The 20000-nt window shown below is 35.9% G+C and overlaps 9 non-coding genes and 3 pseudogenes across 9 annotated transcripts; all 12 read left to right on the top strand.

Moving 5' to 3' along the window:
• The first annotated feature begins 5411 nt into the window (after positions 1 to 5411).
• LOC127947801 (uncharacterized) lies at positions 5412 to 5530 on the top strand (annotated as a pseudogene).
• Positions 5531 to 5891: 361 nt separating this feature from the next.
• Positions 5892 to 6010, top strand: LOC127947762 (5S ribosomal RNA). The gene has a single exon (XR_008151553.1). It is a non-coding gene; the product is annotated as a 5S ribosomal RNA (ribosomal RNA).
• Positions 6011 to 6094: 84 nt separating this feature from the next.
• On the top strand, positions 6095 to 6213 carry LOC127947803 (uncharacterized; annotated as a pseudogene).
• A 495-nt stretch (positions 6214 to 6708) lies between these two features.
• LOC127947699 (5S ribosomal RNA) lies at positions 6709 to 6827 on the top strand. The gene has a single exon (XR_008151492.1). It is a non-coding gene; the product is annotated as a 5S ribosomal RNA (ribosomal RNA).
• A 220-nt stretch (positions 6828 to 7047) lies between these two features.
• Positions 7048 to 7166, top strand: LOC127947774 (5S ribosomal RNA). Its single transcript, XR_008151565.1, has one exon. It is a non-coding gene; the product is annotated as a 5S ribosomal RNA (ribosomal RNA).
• Positions 7167 to 7663: 497 nt separating this feature from the next.
• LOC127947692 (5S ribosomal RNA) lies at positions 7664 to 7782 on the top strand. The gene has a single exon (XR_008151485.1). It is a non-coding gene; the product is annotated as a 5S ribosomal RNA (ribosomal RNA).
• A 496-nt stretch (positions 7783 to 8278) lies between these two features.
• LOC127947896 (5S ribosomal RNA) lies at positions 8279 to 8397 on the top strand. Its single transcript, XR_008151647.1, has one exon. It is a non-coding gene; the product is annotated as a 5S ribosomal RNA (ribosomal RNA).
• A 220-nt stretch (positions 8398 to 8617) lies between these two features.
• LOC127947773 (5S ribosomal RNA) lies at positions 8618 to 8736 on the top strand. Its single transcript, XR_008151564.1, has one exon. It is a non-coding gene; the product is annotated as a 5S ribosomal RNA (ribosomal RNA).
• Positions 8737 to 9233: 497 nt separating this feature from the next.
• LOC127947690 (5S ribosomal RNA) lies at positions 9234 to 9352 on the top strand. Its single transcript, XR_008151484.1, has one exon. It is a non-coding gene; the product is annotated as a 5S ribosomal RNA (ribosomal RNA).
• Positions 9353 to 9848: 496 nt separating this feature from the next.
• LOC127948218 (5S ribosomal RNA) lies at positions 9849 to 9967 on the top strand. The gene has a single exon (XR_008151963.1). It is a non-coding gene; the product is annotated as a 5S ribosomal RNA (ribosomal RNA).
• Positions 9968 to 10459: 492 nt separating this feature from the next.
• LOC127947788 (uncharacterized) lies at positions 10460 to 10578 on the top strand (annotated as a pseudogene).
• A 496-nt stretch (positions 10579 to 11074) lies between these two features.
• On the top strand, positions 11075 to 11193 carry LOC127947895 (5S ribosomal RNA). Its single transcript, XR_008151646.1, has one exon. It is a non-coding gene; the product is annotated as a 5S ribosomal RNA (ribosomal RNA).
• Positions 11194 to 20000: the final 8807 nt, after the last annotated feature.

Genomic DNA, 20000 nt, shown 5'->3' with positions numbered 1-20000 from the left:
CAGAGGTGAGAGATGGATCGGTGCAGGATATTATCAAAGAAGTGAATGAAAAAATTGGAGGAGGAAAGATTTTGGCGATAAGACCAAGACAAGGCAAAGAATTCGAGATCACATTATCAAATGAGGAGGAGTGTGAAAAGCTAGAGGATGGACTAAGAATCAAGCAACAATTTTGTGAGATTAGAAAGCTACAAGTAAGAGAATATGTTGTTTCTTTCATGCATTTGCCTGCATATGTTGATGACCAGGATATATTAGATAAATTGGAGGCATGGGGTGTAACTCCCTCAACCAACATTAAGAGAAGAACATATCCGGGTACTGAAATAGCAGATGGTACGAGATATGTAAAGGTCAGGTTCCCAAAGGAAGTTGTATCTCTACCATATAGCAGCAAGTTTGAGACTGCTGAGGGCACACAGTACTTTCGGATTATACACGATCGGCAGGTGAAAACCTGTAGATTGTGTATGGATCCAGGACATGTATTTAAAGATTGCCCGGACTTTATTTGTTACCAGTGCAAAGAGCAGGGGCACTTGGCAAGAAGCTGCAATGCAGTGAAGTGCCCGGAATGTAGGAAAGTGTTGGTGAGGTGCGAATGTTGGATGGGGGAGGGAGAAAATAGTAGTGAACAAGAAACAGATATGGTTGTTAATGTGGGTGGGCAAAAGCAGAGGGAAACCGAGATGGACAATGTTTTAAACAAGGAGATGGAAGATTGTGGACTGGGAGAGGAAAATGAAGAGGAAGAACATCAAGCAGACACAGGAGGAGAGGAAAAAGAAAATGATGGAGAAAAAACAATATCACAAGGGACGGTGCAAAGGACCATGGAAATAAGCAAAGAACAGGAGGAACAAAAAAACAATGAGGAAGATTATCAGGAGGGGAGAATGGAGAGAAAAGGAGAAGAGAAACACTGTGGACTGAGAGAGGACAATGGAGAGAAAGAACATCAGGGGGACACAGGAGAAAAGAAGAAAGAACTAGATGGAGAAATAACAACATCTCAATGGACTGTGCAAAAGACTATGGATATGAGCGAGGAACATGGGGAACAACAAAACGACGAGGAAGGTTATCAGGAGAGGAGAATGGAGAGAAAAGGAGAAGAGAAACGTAGGAAAGAATGAGAAGGAATACAAAGAAGAAGAACTTTAAAGGTAACACCCAATATAGACATTGCAAAGAAAAGATTTTTAAGGCAAGGAATATTAAAAGACAAGGAGGGTTGTGAGAACAGATTTGATGTACTGAGAGATATGGAGCATGACTGAAAAAAAAAATGAAATGTTTTAATTATTTATTTTATATTGTTTTTATGTTTTTAAGAGTTGTTTCATTTAATGCACGAGGTTTAATGGATGTGGAGAAATTTGAAAATATGAGGGAATTATGTAGAGGGGTGGATGTATTTGTATTACAAGAAACGAATTGGAAAAATTATTGTGTTAAAAGGTTTGAAAATTTATGGGATGGGAATATACATTGTAATAATGGTACAGAGAAAACTGGGAAAGGGGTTGCTATTTTAATAAGAAGAGAGGTGTGTGAAAAAGAAAGTGTGGTGTTTAATGATGGAGCAGGGAAATGTTTAGCTGTTGAAATAGAAAAAGGAAATGAGAGATGTACAATATGTAACATACATGCTCCAAATGAAGAAAAGCAAAAGGTGGAATTTTTTAAAACAATATCTGCAAATGTAAGAATTAATGAAAGGGTGATTTTAATGGGGGATTTTAATACTGTTTTTACAGAATTAGACTTAGCAAGTAATATGGTTTTTAAGACTGATAAGGGAAGGGAGGAGTTGAACAAACTGATGGGGGATTTTAAATTGATTGATGTGTGGAGAGAAAGAAATAGAACGAGTAGGCAATTTTCAAGAAGACAATTTGTTTTAAAAGAACTGAAACAAAGTAGGATTGATTATATTTTATGTACAGAGGAAATGCAAGGGAATATTACTAATGTTTATTATAAACGAGTTGGTCTTAGTGATCATTCTCTCTTATTTTTAACATTAGATTCTTCAAGTGTGAAAAGGGGAGGGGGAGTGTGGGTTTTAAATGCAAAGATTTTAAAGAGTAATGCATATCAGGAAAGTATTAAAGGGATTGTGGAAGAAAGCAAAATTAATAGAATGTATAGGGAAGAGAAAAGAGTATGGTGGGATAGTGTTAAGTGGGAAATAAAGACATTTTCAATAGAATACAGCAAAAATGTCAGAAAATTAGAAAGACAGAAGGAAACCGAATTAACCAAACTCCTGAATAATGAGTTAAGTAAAGTGTCAGAAAGCAATGGAAAAGAGGAAATTGAAAAAATAATAATGCTACAAGATAAATTAAAGATATTAGAAGAGGAAAAATGTAAGGGTGCAATTATAAGAAGTAAAGCAAAATATGCAGTAGAGGGAGAAAGATGCACAAAATTTTTCTTTAATTTAGAACAAAATAGGCAGAAGGCTGATCTATTGAAAGAAGTCTTAAATAAAAAAGGGGAAATAGAAACAGAAACTAAAGAAATTTTGAAAACAGTAAAGCAATATTACATGGACATGTTTAAGGGACAAGGTATAGGAAAAAATGATGAGGAGTTTTTGATTAAACAAATTAAATCTAAGTTAACAGGTGAGGACAGGATTTTGTGTGATGAAGAAATTAAGGAAGAAGAAATAGATATGGCAATTCAACAGTTAAAACCTGGAAAGAGCCCTGGTGTGGATGGTTTGACTAATGAATTTTATAAAACTTTTAGAGAAATGTTAGTGCCAATTTTAAAAGAAGTTTTTGAAGAAATTTTCAAGAAGGGGGTGTTGAGTGAAAAAATGAAGATAGGCATGGTAAAAATGATTTACAAAAAAAGCGGTAATCCAAAAGATCTTAAAAATTTTAGACCTATATCCATGTTGAATACAGATTTTAAAATATTAGCAAAAGTATTAGCAAACAGATTAAAAAAGGTTTTACCAAAAATAATAAAAACAACACAGGCATACGGGGTGCAAGGAAGAGATTTAGTAGATGTGGTTAAAAGTATAAGAGACACAATTTATTATATGAAGGAGAAGGGAAAGGGGGGATTTTTAATAAGTCTGGATTTAGAAAAGGCATTTGACAGGGTAGAGCATGAGTTTTTATTTGATGTTCTTAAGGCTTTTGGTTTTGGAGAAAATTTTAGAAAATGGATTTGGATTTTTTACTCAGATGTGTTAACATGCATAAAATGCAATGGTTTTTTAACGGATTGTTTTCAACCAACAAGGTCGATCAGGCAAGGATGCCCACTGTCTGCCTTACTTTACTCTCTGGTAGCCGAGCCACTTGGTTTGGCTATTAAGGCAGACAGAGAAATCAAAGGAATACAAATAAAGAACCATTTCCAAAGAGAAGCAGTGTATCAGTATGCAGATGATACAACCTTGTTGGTAGAAGACATCCAAAGTATTGATAGGGCAATGGGGATTTTAGAAAGATATTGTAAAGGGTCGGGAGCCAAAGTAAATGTGGGGAAAAGTGTGTGTATGAGGATTGGCAGAGTAGAGGAAATACCGCAGCATATACAATTCAAGGAGGAAATGCAGCACATCAAGATTTTGGGGTTGTGGGTTGGTATTGATTCTAATAAGGCAGACACTTTGAATTGGGAAGGTGTTTTAAATGGAATTGGAAAAAGACTGAGATTTTGGCAAGTTAGAAATTTAAAGCTAAGGGGGAAAGTTTTAATTATAAATTCATTGATGCTGTCGAAAGTCTGGTATGTGTTGGGAGTAACCCCATTGCCTCATCTGTACTACAAAAAAATGAAAGAATTGGTTTTAAAGTTTTTATGGGGAAATGGAAGGGCTAAGATTGCATATGATACATTACTTGGAAACATAAAGGAGGGAGGATTGGGACTTTTAGATCCATTTTTAAGAATGAGAACGCTGAGAATTAAAACAGTTCAGAAGTTTCTAGAGAGCAAAAGTGATGTAATTTGGAAAAGAGTCATGGAATATTACCTGGAAAAATGTAATATGGGATGTAATGTTTTATGGATGAAAATGAAAAGCTGGATGTTAAAAGGTCTGCCATGTTTTTATGTGGAGGTTTTGGAATCATGGGGGGAATTTTTAGAAAATGTACTGATTTTACCTAAAGGAAGGGCCCAGCTTTTAGAACAACCTTTGTTTTTAAATCCGAATATCATAAGGGACGGCAAGGTCATGTATTATAAAGAATGGTGGGATTGTGGTTTGAGACAAATAAAAGATCTATTGTATGAGGTGATAGAGGGTTATGTACCTTTACAGGCAGTTGTGGATGCATTGAGAGAGGGGGGCAAAAGGGTGTGGAGAAGGAAGTTAGAAGGACAATATGAGGATTTAAAGAAAGCGATACCAAAGGACTGGATTGAAAGAATTGAAAACTATGAGAGTGGGGATGAGAATGAATTTCCAGATGTATTTTTTAAAAGGTTAAATGGGGAAAACGTCCATTTTAATTTATGCAAAGTAAGGAATGTGTATAGTATTTTTAGGTCTATCGCTTTTACAAAACCAGTAGCTTTGAACTACTGGAAAGAAAGATATGATGACTTAAATGAAAATGAAATTTGGGGAAACGTGAGGTTGAAATATATGGAACCAATTTTAGAGAATTTTAATTATTTATTGAGACACAATTGTATATTAACAGAGATGAGATTACATAAAATAGGAATTCAAAATGATGCAAAGTGTAAAGTGTGTATGAAAGAAAAGGAAGGACTGTTACATCTGTTTTTTTATTGTGAAAGGTTAGATGATTTTATGAGAAAAATGAAGGAAATTGCAAAAGAAATTTTGGAGGGGAAGTATGATGAGGACCAAAAGAAGTGGGAAACAATGTTTTTATTTGGTCATAATGACTGTAATATGTATACCTTTAATTTATGTGTAACAATAGCAAAGTATGTAATATGGTTGAGAAGAAACATGGCGAAATATGATGGGAAAAATGTTGATGTGTGGATAATCTTTAAAAACAGGATGGAATACTCTGTGAGACTGTTATGGAATTATTTCTCAATGGAAAACAAAGAGGATGAATTTATAGAAATGATTGTAAGAGGGAATCCAATGTTGAAAATGAAAGATAATGGTGTAAACTGGCTATGGGGGAAATATGAATAATAATGTCAAGGATTGTAACTGTATGAAACAAATTAAATGAATGTAAATTTTTTATAATAAAAAAAAAAAAAAAAAAAAATCTCGTCTGATCTCGGAAGCTAAGCAGGTTTGGGCCTGGTTAGTACATGGATGGGAGACTGCCTGGGAATACCAGGTGCTTTAAACTTTTGGGTTTTCTTTCCTACTTATATAATGTACTGGCGATAAGATTGGCTGATCTCTAAATAGCCCTCTCTTTGCAGCAGTCTTCGTTTACGGCAATATCAACCAGGCTATGCCCGATATCGTCTGATCTTGGAAGCTAAGCAGGTTTGGGCCTGGTTAGTACTTGGATGGGAGACCGCCTGGGAATACCAGGTGCTGTAAGCTTTTTGGAAAATTTTCACTTAGTATATAATAATTTTGCCAAAAAATAGAGTCAATGCCCGATTTCTGAATATTAGCAGGTTTGGGCCTGGTTAGTACATGCCTGGGAATACCAGGTGCTTTAAACTTTTTGGAAAATTTCACAAATTATATAATAATTTTGCACAAAAAAAAAAAAAAAAAAAAAAAGAGTCAATGCCCAATCTCTGAATCTTAGCAGGCTTAGGTCTGGTTAGTACTTGGATGAGAGACCGGCTAGGAATACCAGGTGCTTTAAACTTTTGGGTTTTCTTTCCTACTTATATAATGTACTGGCGATTAGATTGGCTGATCTCTAAATAGCCCTCTCTTTGCGGCAGTCTTCGCTTACAGCCATACCAACCTGGCTATGCCCGATCTCGTCTGATCTCGGAAGCTAAGCAGGTTTGGGCCTGGTTAGTACATGGATGGGAGACTGCCTGGGAATACCAGGTGCTTTAAACTTTTGGGTTTTCTTTCCTACTTATACAATGTACTGGCGATAAGATTGGCTGATCTCTAAATAGCCCTCTCTTTGCAGCAGTCTTCGTTTACGGCAATATCAACCAGGCTATGCCCGATCTTGTCTGATCTTGGAAGCTAAGCAGGTTTGGGCCTGGTTAGTACTTGGATGTGAGACCTCCTGGGAATACCAGGTGCTGTAAGCTTTTTGGAAAATTTTCACTTATTATATAATAATTTTGCCAAAAAATAGAGTCAATGCCGGTCTCTGAATATTAGCAGGTTTGGGTCTGGTTAGTACATGGATGGGAGACTGCCTGGGAATACCAGGTGCTTTAAACTTTTTGGAAAATTTTCACTTAGTATATAATAATTTTGCCAAAAAATAGAGTCAATGCCCGATTTCTGAATATTAGCAGGTTTGGGCCTGGTTAGTACATTGATGGGAGACTGCCTGGGAATACCAGGTGCTTTAAACTTTTTGGAAAATTTCACAAATTATATAATAATTTTGCCAAAAAAAAAAGAGTCAATGCCCAATCTCTGAATCTTAGCAGGCTTAGGTCTGGTTAGTACTTGGATGAGAGACCGGCTAGGAATACCAGGTGCTTTAAGCTTTTGGGTTTTCTTTCCTACTTATATAATGTACTGGCGATTAGATTGGCTGATCTCTAAATAGCCTTCTCTTTGCGGCAGTCTTCGCTTACGGCCATACCAACCTGGCTATGCCCGATCTCGTCTCATCTCGGAAGCTAAGCAGGTTTGGGCCTGGTTAGTACTTGGATGGGAGACCGCCTAGAAATACCAGGTGCTGTAAGCTTTTTGGAAATTTTTCACTTAGTATATAATAATTTTGCCAAAAAATAGAGTCAATGCCGGTCTCTGAATATTAGCAGGTTTGGGCCTGGTTAGTACATGGATGGGAGACTGCCTGGGAATACCAGGTGCTTTAAACTTTTGGGTTTTCTTTCCTACTTATATAATGTACTGGCGATAAGATTGGCTGATCTCTAAATAGCCCTCTCTTTGCGGCAGTCTTCGCTTACGGCCATACCAACCTGGCTATGCCCGATCTCGTCTGACCTCAGAAGCTAAGCAGGTTTGGGACTGGTTAGTACTTGGATGGGAGACCGCCTGGGAATACCAGGTTCTGTAAGCTTTTTGGAAATTTTTCACTTAGTATATAATAATTTTGCCAAAAAATAGAGTCAATGCCGGTCTCTGAATATTAGCAGGTTTGGGTCTGGTTAGTACATGGATGGGAGACTGCCTGGGAATACCAGGTGCTTTAAACTTTTTGGAAAATTTTCACTTAGTATATAATAATTTTGCCAAAAAATAGAGTCAATGCCCGATTTCTGAATATTAGCAGGTTTGGGCCTGGTTAGTACATGGATGGGAGACTGCCTGGGAATACCAGGTGCTTTAAACTTTTTGGAAAATTTCATAAATTATATAATAATTTTGCCAAAAAAAAAAAAGAGTCAATGCCCAATCTCTGAATCTTAGCAGGCTTAGGTCTGGTTAGTACATGGATGGGAGACTGCCTGGGAATACCAGGTGCTTTAAACTTTTGGGTTTTCTTTCCTACTTATATAATGTACTGGCGATAAGATTGGCTGATCTCTAAATAGCCCTCTCTTTGCAGCAGTCTTCGTTTACGGCAATATCAACCAGGCTATGCCCGATCTCGTCTGATCTTGGAAGCTAAGCAGGTTTGGGCCTGGTTAGTACTTGGATGGGAGACCGCCTGGGAATACCAGGTGCTGTAAGCTTTTTGGAAAATTTTCACTTAGTATATAATAATTTTGCCAAAAAATAGAGTCAATGCCCGATTTCTGAATATTAGCAGGTTTGGGCCTGGTTAGTACATGGATGGGAGACTGCCTGGGAATACCAGGTGCTTTAAACTTTTTGGAAAATTTTCACTTAGTATGTAATAATTTTGCCACAAAATAGAGTCAATGCCCGATTTCTGAATATTAGCAGGTTTGGGCCTGGTTAGGACATGGATGAGAGACTGCCTGGGAATACCAGGTGCTTTAAACGTTTTGGAAAATTTCACAAATTATATAATAATTTTGCAAAAGAAAAAAGAGTCAATGCCCAATCTCTGAATCTTAGCAGGCTTAGGTCTGGTTAGTACTTGGATGAGAGACCGGCTAGGAATACCAGGTGCTTTAAGCTTTTGGGTTTTCTTTCCTACTTATATAATGTTCTGGCGATTAGATTGGCTGATCTCTAAATAGCCCTCTCTTTGCAGCAGTCTTTGCTTACAGCCATACCAACCTGGCTATGCCCGATCTCGTCTGATCTCGGAAGCTAAGCAGGTTTGGGCCTGGTTAGTACTTGGATGGGAGACCGCCTGGGAATACCAGGTGCTGTAAGCTTTTTGGAAATTTTTCACTTAGTATATAATAATTTTGCCAAAAAATAGAGTCAATGCCGGTCTCTGAATATTAGCAGGTTTGGGCCTGGTTAGTACATGGATGGGAGACTGCCTGGGAATACCAGGTGCTTTAAACTTTTGGGTTTTCTTTCCTACTTATATAATGTACTGGCGATAAGATTGGCTGATCTCTAAATAGCCCTCTCTTTGCGGCAGTCTTCGCTTACGGCCATACCAACCTGGCTATGCCCGATCTCGTCTGACCTCAGAAGCTAAGCAGGTTTGGGACTGGTTAGTACTTGGATGGGAGACCGCCTGGGAATACCAGGTTCTGTAAGCTTTTTGGAAATTTTTCACTTAGTATATAATAATTTTGCCAAAAAATAGAGTCAATGCCGGTCTCTGAATATTAGCAGGTTTGGGTCTGGTTAGTACATGGATGGGAGACTGCCTGGGAATACCAGGTGCTTTAAACTTTTTGGAAAATTTTCACTTAGTATATAATAATTTTGCCAAAAAATAGAGTCAATGCCCGATTTCTGAATATTAGCAGGTTTGGGCCTGGTTAGTACATGGATGGGAGACTGCCTGGGAATACCAGGTGCTTTAAACTTTTTGGAAAATTTCATAAATTATATAATAATTTTGCCAAAAAAAAAAAAGAGTCAATGCCCAATCTCTGAATCTTAGCAGGCTTAGGTCTGGTTAGTACATGGATGGGAGACTGCCTGGGAATACCAGGTGCTTTAAACTTTTGGGTTTTCTTTCCTACTTATATAATGTACTGGCGATAAGATTGGCTGATCTCTAAATAGCCCTCTCTTTGCAGCAGTCTTCGTTTACGGCAATATCAACCAGGCTATGCCCGATCTCGTCTGATCTTGGAAGCTAAGCAGGTTTGGGCCTGGTTAGTACTTGGATGGGAGACCGCCTGGGAATACCAGGTGCTGTAAGCTTTTTGGAAAATTTTCACTTAGTATATAATAATTTTGCCAAAAAATAGAGTCAATGCCCGATTTCTGAATATTAGCAGGTTTGGGCCTGGTTAGTACATGGATGGGAGACTGCCTGGGAATACCAGGTGCTTTAAACTTTTTGGAAAATTTTCACTTAGTATGTAATAATTTTGCCACAAAATAGAGTCAATGCCCGATTTCTGAATATTAGCAGGTTTGGGCCTGGTTAGGACATGGATGAGAGACTGCCTGGGAATACCAGGTGCTTTAAACGTTTTGGAAAATTTCACAAATTATATAATAATTTTGCAAAAGAAAAAAGAGTCAATGCCCAATCTCTGAATCTTAGCAGGCTTAGGTCTGGTTAGTACTTGGATGAGAGACCGGCTAGGAATACCAGGTGCTTTAAGCTTTTGGGTTTTCTTTCCTACTTATATAATGTTCTGGCGATTAGATTGGCTGATCTCTAAATAGCCCTCTCTTTGCGGCAGTCTTCGCTTACGGCCATACCTACCTGGCTATGCCCGATCTCGTCTGATCTTGGAAGCTAAGCAGGTTTGGGCCTGGTTAGTACTTGGATGGGAGACCGCCTGGGAATACCAGGTGCTGTAAGCTTTTTGGAAAGTTTTCATTTAGTATATAATAATTTTGCCAAAAAATAGAGTCAATGCCAGTCTCTGAATATTAGCAGGTTTGGGTCTGGTTAGTATATGGATGGGAGACTGCCTGGGAATACCAGGTGCTTTAAACTTTTTGGAAAATTTTCACTTAGTATATAATAATTTTGCCAAAAAATAGAGTCAATGCCGGTCTCTGAATATTAGCAGGTTTGGGTCTGGTTAGTACATGGATGGGAGACTGCCTGGGAATACCAGGTGCTTTAAACTTTTTGGAAAATTTTCACTTAGTATATAATAATTTTGCCAAAAAATAGAGTCAATGCCGGTCTCTGAATATTAGCAGGTTTGGGCCTGGTTAGTACATGGATGGGAGACTGCCTGGGAATACCAGGTGCTTTAAACTTTTGGGTTTTCTTTCCTACTTATATAATGTACTGGCGATAAGATTGGCTGATCTCTAAATAGCCCTCTCTTTGCAGCAGTCTTCGTTTACGGCAATATCAACCAGGCTATGCCCGATCTCATCTGATCTTGGAAGCTAAGCAGGTTTGGGCCTGGTTAGTACTTGGATGTGAGACCGCCTGGGAATACCAGGTGCTGTAAGCTTTTTGGAAAATTTTCACTTAGTATATAATAATTTTGCCAAAAAATAGAGTCAATGCTGGTCTCTGAATATTAGCAGGTTTGGGTCTGGTTAGTACATGGATGGGAGACTGCCTGGGAATACCAGGTGCTTTAAACTTTTTGGAAAATTTTCACTTAGTATATAATAATTTTGCCAAAAAATAGAGTCAATGCCCGATTTCTGAATATTAGCAGGTTTGGGCCTGGTTAGTACATGGATGGGAGACTGCCTGGGAATAACAGGTGCTTTAAACTTTTTGGAAAATTTCACAAATTATATAATAATTTTGCAAAAAAAAAAAAGAGTCAATGCCCAATCTCTGAATCTTAGCAGGCTTAGGTCTGGTTAGTACTTGGATGAGAGACCGGCTAGGAATACCAGGTGCTTTAAGCTTTTGGGTTTTCTTTCCTACTTATATAATGTACTGGCGATTAGATTGGCTGATCTCTAAATAGCCCTCTCTTTGCAGCAGTCTTCGCTTACAGCCATACCAACCTGGCTATGCCCGATCTCGTCTGATCTCGGAAGCTAAGCAGGTTTGGGCCTGGTTAGTACTTGGATGGGAGACCGCCTGGGAATACCAGGTGCTGTAAGCTTTTTGGAAATTTTTCACTTAGTATATAATAATTTTGCCAAAAAATAGAGTCAATGCCGGTCTCTGAAAATTAGCAGGTTTGGGCCTGGTTAGTACATGGATGGGAGACTGCCTGGGAATACCATTTGCTTTAAACTTTTTGGAAAATTTTCACTTAGTATACAATAATTTTGCCAAAAAATAGAGTCAATGCCCGATTTCTGAATATTAGCAGGTTTGGGCCTGGTTAGTACATGGATGGGAGACTGCCTGGCTTTGGCGCAATGTATTTTGTTTAAAGCACTATATAAATAAAGGTGATTGATTGATTGATTGAATACCAGGTGCTTTAAACTTTTGGGTTTTCTTTCCTACTTATATAATGTACTGGCGATAAGATTGGCTGATCTCTAAATAGCCCTCTCTTTGCGGCAGTCTTCGCTTACGGCCATACCAACCTGAGGGCGCTAGAGAGCTACAGGAAGTGTTGGCTGCAGTTTGGAGAGGAAGGCTCTCCTCCATTTTGATTTTTCTGTTAGTGTTTGTTTTGTGAGTTGTTTTTGGACTTTTAGTTTATTTTTTTGAGGTTTTTCAGTTTTAAACCACCTAACAGCAGCATCTTGCTGGCTGGAGGGTGGTTCATTTTTTGTTTGTGTTTTTTTTTTACAATGGATGGATTATTGGCAAACGACACTGGACTGGCTGGAGAGACACGCATGGCAAACGACACTGGATTGGCTGGAGAGACACGTAAGGCAAACGACACTGGACTGGCTGGAGAGACACGTAAGGCAAACGACACTGGACTGGCTGGAGAGACACGCATGGCAAACGACCCTGGACTGGAGTATCGACAACGAGCAGGACACGGTAAAAAACTAGATGCAAGAGATAAATTTGGTGAAAGGAAATACTTAAAGGAGGCAACTGTGATTGTGAATGTGGAGAACGTAAATGAGGTGAGAGCTGTGGATATTATTAAAGCGGTGACGGACAAATGTGGATATGGGAAAATCTTAGCACTAAGGCCAAGACAAGGAAAGGAATATGAACTGACAATGGAAAGAGAAGAAACGTGTGATGAACTGACTGAGGGATTGTTAATTAAAGGAGTGAACTGTGAAATAAAGAAACTGCAAAATAGAGATTATGTTGTTTCCTTCATGCACCTGCCCGTCTACCTTGATGATAAAGACATTTTTAGAAAATTGGAGGGATGGGGAGTTAATCCCATATCAAAATTAAAAAGAAGATGCTACCCGGGCACTGAAATAGAGGATGGAACAAGGTTTTTAAAAGTGCGATTCCCCAAGGAGGTGGCATCATTGCCCTACAGCACAAAGCTGGAAACAGCAGAAGGGCCGCAGTACTTTAGGGTGATGCACAGCCACCAGGTGAAGACCTGTAAGCTGTGCATGAGCCCAGATCATCTGCTTAAGGAATGCCCTGAATTTAAGTGTCACAAGTGCGAGGAAAGGGGACATTTCGCAAGGGATTGCAACGCGGTCAGATGCCCGGAGTGTCAAAAAATTTTAAATAAGTGTGAGTGTTGGATGGAGGGAGAGGAAGGAGGTCTGGAGCATCGGGTGGATGGACAGGTGCATGAAGGAAACACTGAAGAGGAAGGAGATATTGATGAAGGACAAGGGGATGAAGGATTACCACAGAAGGAAACAGAAGGAGGAACAGACAACCAAGAGAAAGAAGAAGAAGAAGGAAAAAGTAATGATATGGATGAGGAACAAACAGTAGAACAGAATACTCAGTGGACAGAAATGGAAATATCGGACAGTTTTAAAAATCTTTTGGATAATGTGGAGAGTGATGGACAAGGAATGCATGATCAAAACAAAGAAATGGGCAGCGAAGAAGAAACAAGGATGGACAACATGGGAAAAGACAGAGGGGAGAGAGGACAAAGTAGAAGGAGAACATTAAAGGTAAAACCAAATGTGGAAAATATAAGAAAAAAATTAATGACAAGGGGCCGAGTAAAAAGTGTAAACAGATATGAAGTGTTAAGAGTGCTGGAGGGAGAAGATAAAGAATAATGTTTTTTAGGTATTTATTTTTATTTCTTTTAATGGTTTTAAGTTGTGTTACTTTTAATGCAAGGGGACTAATGGACATGGGTAAATTTGAAAAGGTGAAAGAAATGTGTAAAAGAGAGGATGTGATTTTATTACAAGAAACTAACTGGAGGGAAGAGTACATGACTGAAATAAGGAAAAGGTGGAGTGGAGAGATTTTTTATAACAATGGTGATGGGAGGCTGGGAAGAGGAGTTGCGATTTTAATAAAAGAAAACTGTGGGGTATCATGTAAAACAATATATAGTGACGTAGATGGGAAATGTATTGCGGTTGAAATGGAGTATGAGGAGAAAAAAGTTATTGTAGTTAATATTCATGCACCGATTGTAGAGAATGAAAAGAAGGAATATTTTAATGTATTAAGAGATTTTTTAAAAAAGCATAAAGAAGTTATTATGATGGGTGATTTTAATACTGTTTTCAGTAAATTAGAAATGGGAGAGGGAATGGTTTTTAAAAATGATAAAGGAAGAAAAGAACTGAAATTATTAATGGAAGAAAATAATATGATTGATGTATGGAGAGAAAGAAATGAAAAAAAGAAAGAATATTCAAGGAGGCAATTAGTAGGGAATTTTATGTGTAAAACAAGGATTGATTTTATTTTATGTACAAGGAACATTGAAGGTTTTATCGGTAACATTAAATATGAAGAATCAAGTTTAAGTGACCATAAACCAATTTTTATGCAAGTAGACTGGAGTTCAGTGAAAAGAGGGCCGGGTGTATGGGTTTTAAATGTAGAGGTTTTGAAGAATGAGGAGTATGTTTTAAGTATTAAAGAAATTATTGAAAAAGAAAAGGAGAATGAAATGTACAGTGAAGATAAAAGGATATGGTGGGAAAATGTTAAATATTTAGTTAAAAAATTCACAATAAAGTATTGCAAATTATTACAGATATGTAAGAGGAAGAAGGAGAGAGAAATAAGAGAAAATTTGGAAAAGGAATTAAATGAGAATGGGAAAGATATACAAAAAATAAAAGAATTGGAGGGAATATTGAAAGACATGGAAGAGAAAAAATATGAAGGTGCAAGACTAAGGAGTAAAGCTAAGTATACTGTGGAGGGTGAAAAATGTACAAAGTTTTTCTTTGATCTAGAAAAAATAAGAGGGAAAGCTGGAATGATTAAAGAAATAAGAGGAAAAAATGGTGTAGTGGTGGAAACAAATGAGGAAATATTAAAAGAAGTAAAAGCATATTATGAAAACCTGTTTAGCACTGAGGGGTTGAGGGAAGAAGAGAAATTGGAGTTACTAAATCAGATAAAAACAACAGTAGGAGAATTAGATAAAAAAGAGTGTGATGAAGAGATAAGAGAAGAAGAGATAAAAAGAGCAATAAGTGAATTAAACAAAAATAAAAGTCCAGGTATAGATGGTTTGGGGAGTGAATTTTATATTGTTTTTAAAGATTTTTTAACCAGTATTTTAAAGGAAGTATATGAAGACATTTTTAAGAAGGAGGAAATGAACCAGAGAATGGGGATGGGATTAATAAAGTTAATATATAAAAGAAAAGGAGATAAAGTAGACCTAAAAAATTATAGACCAATTACAATGCTGAATACAGATCTGAAAATTTTAACAAAAGTTTTAGCCAATAGATTGAAAGAGGTAATGCCAACCATAATTAAAACAAATCAAGTGTATGGAGTAAAAGGGAAAGATATAGCAGATACAACTTTAAGTATAATAGATAGAATAAGATATATGAAAGAAAAGAACAAAAAAGGATATGTTATTAGTTTGGATTTTGAAAAGGCCTTTGATAGAGTGGAGCATGAATATTTATTTGGAATTTTAAGAAGGTACGGGTTTGGGGATAATTTTGTCAAGTGGATTACAATTTTATATAGGGGAGCAATAACAAGAATACAGTGTAATGGTTTTTTAACAGAATGTTTTAAAATTACTAGGTCAATAAGACAAGGATGTCCATTATCAGCGCTTTTATATTCTTTAGTTGCAGAACCATTGGGATTAGCTATTAAAATAGATGAAGACATAAGAGGGATAAACATTGAAGGAAGTGGGGGAAATGAAAAAATATTTCAATATGCGGATGACACAACAATAATAGTTAAAGATATAGAGAGTGTTAATAAAGTAATGGAAGTAGTACAGATGTTTTGTAGGGGATCAGGAGGAAAGTTAAATGAAGAAAAAACAACATATGTGAGATTTGGAGGAGTGACTGTTTTAACGGATTATTTTCATTTTAAAGAAACAAAAGAAATAAGGATTTTAGGTGTTCTAATGGGAAAAGACGAAAGGATTGTTAAAGAAAAAATGTGGGAAGAAATAGTAGGAGGAATTGAAAGAAGGTAAAATTTTTGGAAATTGAGGACATTAAGTTTAAAAGGGAAGGTTTTAATTTTAAATGTTTTAATGGTGTCAAAGTTGTGGTATGTTTTATATGTGACTGCTATGCCAATATGGGTGGAGAAAAGGTTGAAAAAATGTTTTTTAGATTTTTTATGGAATAGTAAACCGTCAAGAATTGCATATAGTACGTTAATAGGAGAAGCAGGGAAGGGAGGGATGGGATTAATTGATGTAGAACAGAGAAAAAATAGCATAAGAATTAAAATAGTAAAAAAATATCTGGATGAGGGTCACAAAACAGCATGGAAAAGGACAATGGAGTATTTTTTAAACAAATGTGGGGATTTTAACATGGGGGATGGAATTTTATGGATGAAAACGAAGAATTGGATGACAGAAAGATTACCAGAGTTTTATAGAGAAATGTTTAGTGCCTGGGGAAAATTTTTAGACAAAGTTGTGTATGATCCACATGGGAGAGAAAACATTTTAAATCAACCTCTGTTTTTAAACAAAAACATTTTAAAACAAGACAAAGAAATGTTTTTAAAGAAATGGATGGATGTGGGGATAACGAGAGTGAGAGATGTTTTATATGAATTTAAAGAAGGATTTTTACCGACACAATTTATTGTGGATGCAATGGAGGAGGCAAAAGAAGATTACAGTGAACAAGAAATAAAAAATAAATATGAAATCATTAAAAATGCAATACCTAAAGAGTGGATTAAAAGAATAGAAAGTATGGAAGGAGAACCAAAAGAGAAATGTATTCATGTGAAATTAGGGGAAAAACTGTATGATTTTAAGGAATGTACTGTGAAAATGATTTATTGTGCTTTTAGAGATGATGTTTTTAAAGAGCCGATTGTAAATGGATACTGGGTGCAGAAATTCAAAGATTTAAAAAAAGAGTGTATATGGAGAAACATGACGGGGAAATGTGTGGAAACAAAATTGGAATGTTTGGAGTATTTTATAAGGCATAAAGTGGTTTTTACTGATGTTATTTTAAATAAAATAGGAATGGAAGAAAATGCTCTGTGTAAAGTGTGCCAGGAAGAGGAAGAGGGGATTTTACATATGTTTTTACATTGTAGAGAGCTAGAGGACTTTTTAAGGAAATGTAAATGTTTAATTAAAGATGTGGCTGAGGAGTGGGATGAAAATGTAATGGAATGGAACAGAGTTGTGATGTTTGGTTGGGAGAAAAAGTGTAAAAACAAAAGTTTTATTAATCTGTGTGTAATGCTAATGAAAAGTGCAATATGGGACAGAAGAACTGTGGCTAAACAGGAAAAAATTGTGTTGGATGTTTGGAGTGTGTTTAAAAGAAAAACAGAATTATATATCGAAAGACTGTATGTGTACTTTAAAGGTGTGAATATGTTAGACTCTTTTTATGATGTTTTTACCCCACAAGTTTGTTGTGTTTTAAATGATTTAATGTGGAAGTTGCCAGAAAGTGGAAGAGTTTTTTAAATTATCTATGTAAATGAAAGATGTGTAATGTAGAGATGTGTAAAGACGATGTTCTGTATTTTCTATTGATTATTGTATTTTATTGATTGAAATTTCTTAATAAAAAAAAAAAAAAAAAAAAAAAAAAAAAAAAAGGCTATGCCCGATCTCGTCTGATCATGGAAGCTAAGCAGGTTTGGGCCTGGTTAGTACTTGGATGGGAGACCGCCTGGGAATACCAGGTGCTGTAAGCTTTTTGGAAATTTTTCAGTTAGTATATAATAATTTTGCCAAAAAATAGAGTCAATGCCGGTCTCTGAATATTAGCAGGTTTGGGTCTGGTTAGTACATGGATGGGAGACCGCCTGGGAATACCAGGTGCTTTAAACTTTTTGGAAAATTTCACAAATTATATAATAATTTTGCAAAAAAAAAAAAAAGAGTCAATGCCCAATCTCTGAATCTTAGCAGGCTTAGGTCTGGTTAGTACTTGGATGAGAGACCGGCTAGGAATACCAGGTGCTTTAAGCTTTTGGGTTTTCTTTCCTACTTATATAATGTACTGGCGAGTGTGATGTGATGAAAAGAGTGTGATGAAGAGATAAGAGAAGAAGAGATAAAAAGAGCAATAAGTGAATTAAACAAAAATAAAAGTCCAGGTATAGATGGTTTGGGGAGTGAATTTTATATCGTTTTTAAAGATTTTTTAACCAATATTTTAAAAGAAGTATATGAAGATATTAAGAAAGAGGAAATGAATCAGAGAATGGGGATGGGATTAATAAAGTTGATATATAAAAGAAAAGGAGATAAAGTAGACCTAAAAAATTATAGACCAATTACAATGCTGAATACAGATCTGAAAATTTTAACAAAAGTTTTAGCCAATAGATTGAAAGAAGTAATGCCAACTATAATTGAAACAAATCAAGTGTATGGAGTTAAAGGGAAAGATATAGCAGACACAACTCTAAGTATAATTGATAAAATAAGATATATGAAAGAAAAAAAGAAAAAAGGATATGTTATTAGTTTGGATTTCGAAAAGGCCTTTGATAGAGTGGAGCATGATTATTTATTTGGAATTTTAAGAAGGTACGGGTTTGGGGAAAATTTTGTCAAGTGGATTACAATTTTATGTAGGGGAGCAATAACAAGAATACAGTGTAATGGTTTTTTAACAGAATGTTTTAAAATTACTAGATCAATAAGACAAGGATGTCCATTATCAGCGCTTTTATATTCTTTAGTTGCAGAACCATTGGGATTAGCTGTTAAAATAGATGAAGACATAAGAGGGATAAACATTGAAGGAAGTGGGGGAAATGAAAAAATATTTCAATATGCAGATGATACAACAATAATAGTTAAAGATATAGAGAGTGTTAATAAAGTAATGGAAGTAGTACAGATGTTTTGTAGGGGATCAGGAGGCAAGTTAAATGAAGAAAAAATAACGTATGTGAGATTTGGAGGAGTAAATGTTTTAACGGATCATTTTAATTTTAAAGAAACAAAAGAAATAAGGATTTTAGGTGTTCTAATGGGAAAAGACGAAAGGAATGTTAAAGAAAAAATGTGGGAAGAAATAGTAGGAGGAATTGAAAAAAGGTTAAATTTTTGGAAATTGAGGACTTTAAGTGTAAAAGGGAAGGTTTTAATTTTAAATGTTTTAATGGTGTCAAAGTTGTGGTATGTTTTATATGTGACTGCTATGCCAATGTGGGTGGAGAAAAGGTTGAAAAAATGTTTTTTAGATTTTTTATGGAATAGTAAACCGTCAAGAATTGCATATAGTACATTAATAGGAGAAGCAGGGAAAGGAGGGATGGGATTAATTGATGTCGAACAGGGAAAAAATAGCTTAAGAATTAAAATAGTAAAAAAATATCTAGATGATGGTCACAAAACAGCATGGAAAAAGACAATGGAATATTTTTTAAACAAATGTGGGGATTTTAACATGGGGGATGGAATTTTATGGATGAAAACAAAGAATTGGATGACAGAGTGCTTACCAGAGTTTTATAGGGAAATGTTTAGTGCATGGGGAAAATTTTTAGACAAAGTTGTGTATGATCCACATGGGAGAGAAAACATTTTAAATCAACCTCTGTTTTTAAACAAAAACATTTTAAAACAAGACAAATAATTGTTTTTAAAGAAATGGATGGATGTGGGGATAACAAGAGTGAGAGATGTTTTGTATGAATTTAAAGAAGGGTTTTTACCGACACAATTTATTGTAGATGCAATGGAGGAGGCAAAAGAGGATTACAGTGAACAAGAAATAAAAAATAAATATGAAATCATTAAAAATGCAATACCTAAAGAGTGGATAAAAAGAATAGAAAGTATGGAAGGAGAGCCAAAAGAGAAATGTATTCATATGAAATTTGGGGAAAAAATTTATGATTTTAAGGAATGTACTGTGAAAATGATTTATTGTGCTTTTAGAGATGATGTTTTTAAAGAGCCGATTGTAAATGGATACTGGGTGCAGAAATTCAAAGATTTAAAAAAAGAGTGTATATGGAGAAACATGACGGGGAAATGTGTGGAAACTAAATTGGAATGTTTGGAGTATTTTATAAGGCATAAAGTGGTTTTTACTGATGTAATTTTAAATAAAATAGGAATGGAAGAAAATGCTCTGTGTAAAGTGTGCCAGGAAGAGGAAGAGGGGATTTTACATATGTTTTTACATTGTAGAGAGTTGGAGGACTTTTTAAGGAAATGTAAATGTTTAATTAAAGATGTGACTGAGGAGTGGGATGAAAATATAATGGAATGGAACAGAGTTGTCATGTTTGGTTGGGAAAAAAAGTGTAAAAACAAAAGTTTCATTAATCTGTGTGTAATGCTAATGAAAAGTGCAATATGGGACAGAAGAACTTTGGCTAAAAAGGAAAAAATTGTGTTGGATGTTTGGAGTGTGTTTAAAA

Source organism: Carassius gibelio, chromosome A25 (genome assembly GCF_023724105.1).
Source record: "Carassius gibelio isolate Cgi1373 ecotype wild population from Czech Republic chromosome A25, carGib1.2-hapl.c, whole genome shotgun sequence".
In the NCBI taxonomy this organism is placed as follows: Eukaryota; Metazoa; Chordata; class Actinopteri; order Cypriniformes; family Cyprinidae; genus Carassius; species Carassius gibelio.
Note: the sequence above shows the minus strand (reverse complement) of the source record. Positions and strands in the feature narration are given on the sequence as shown.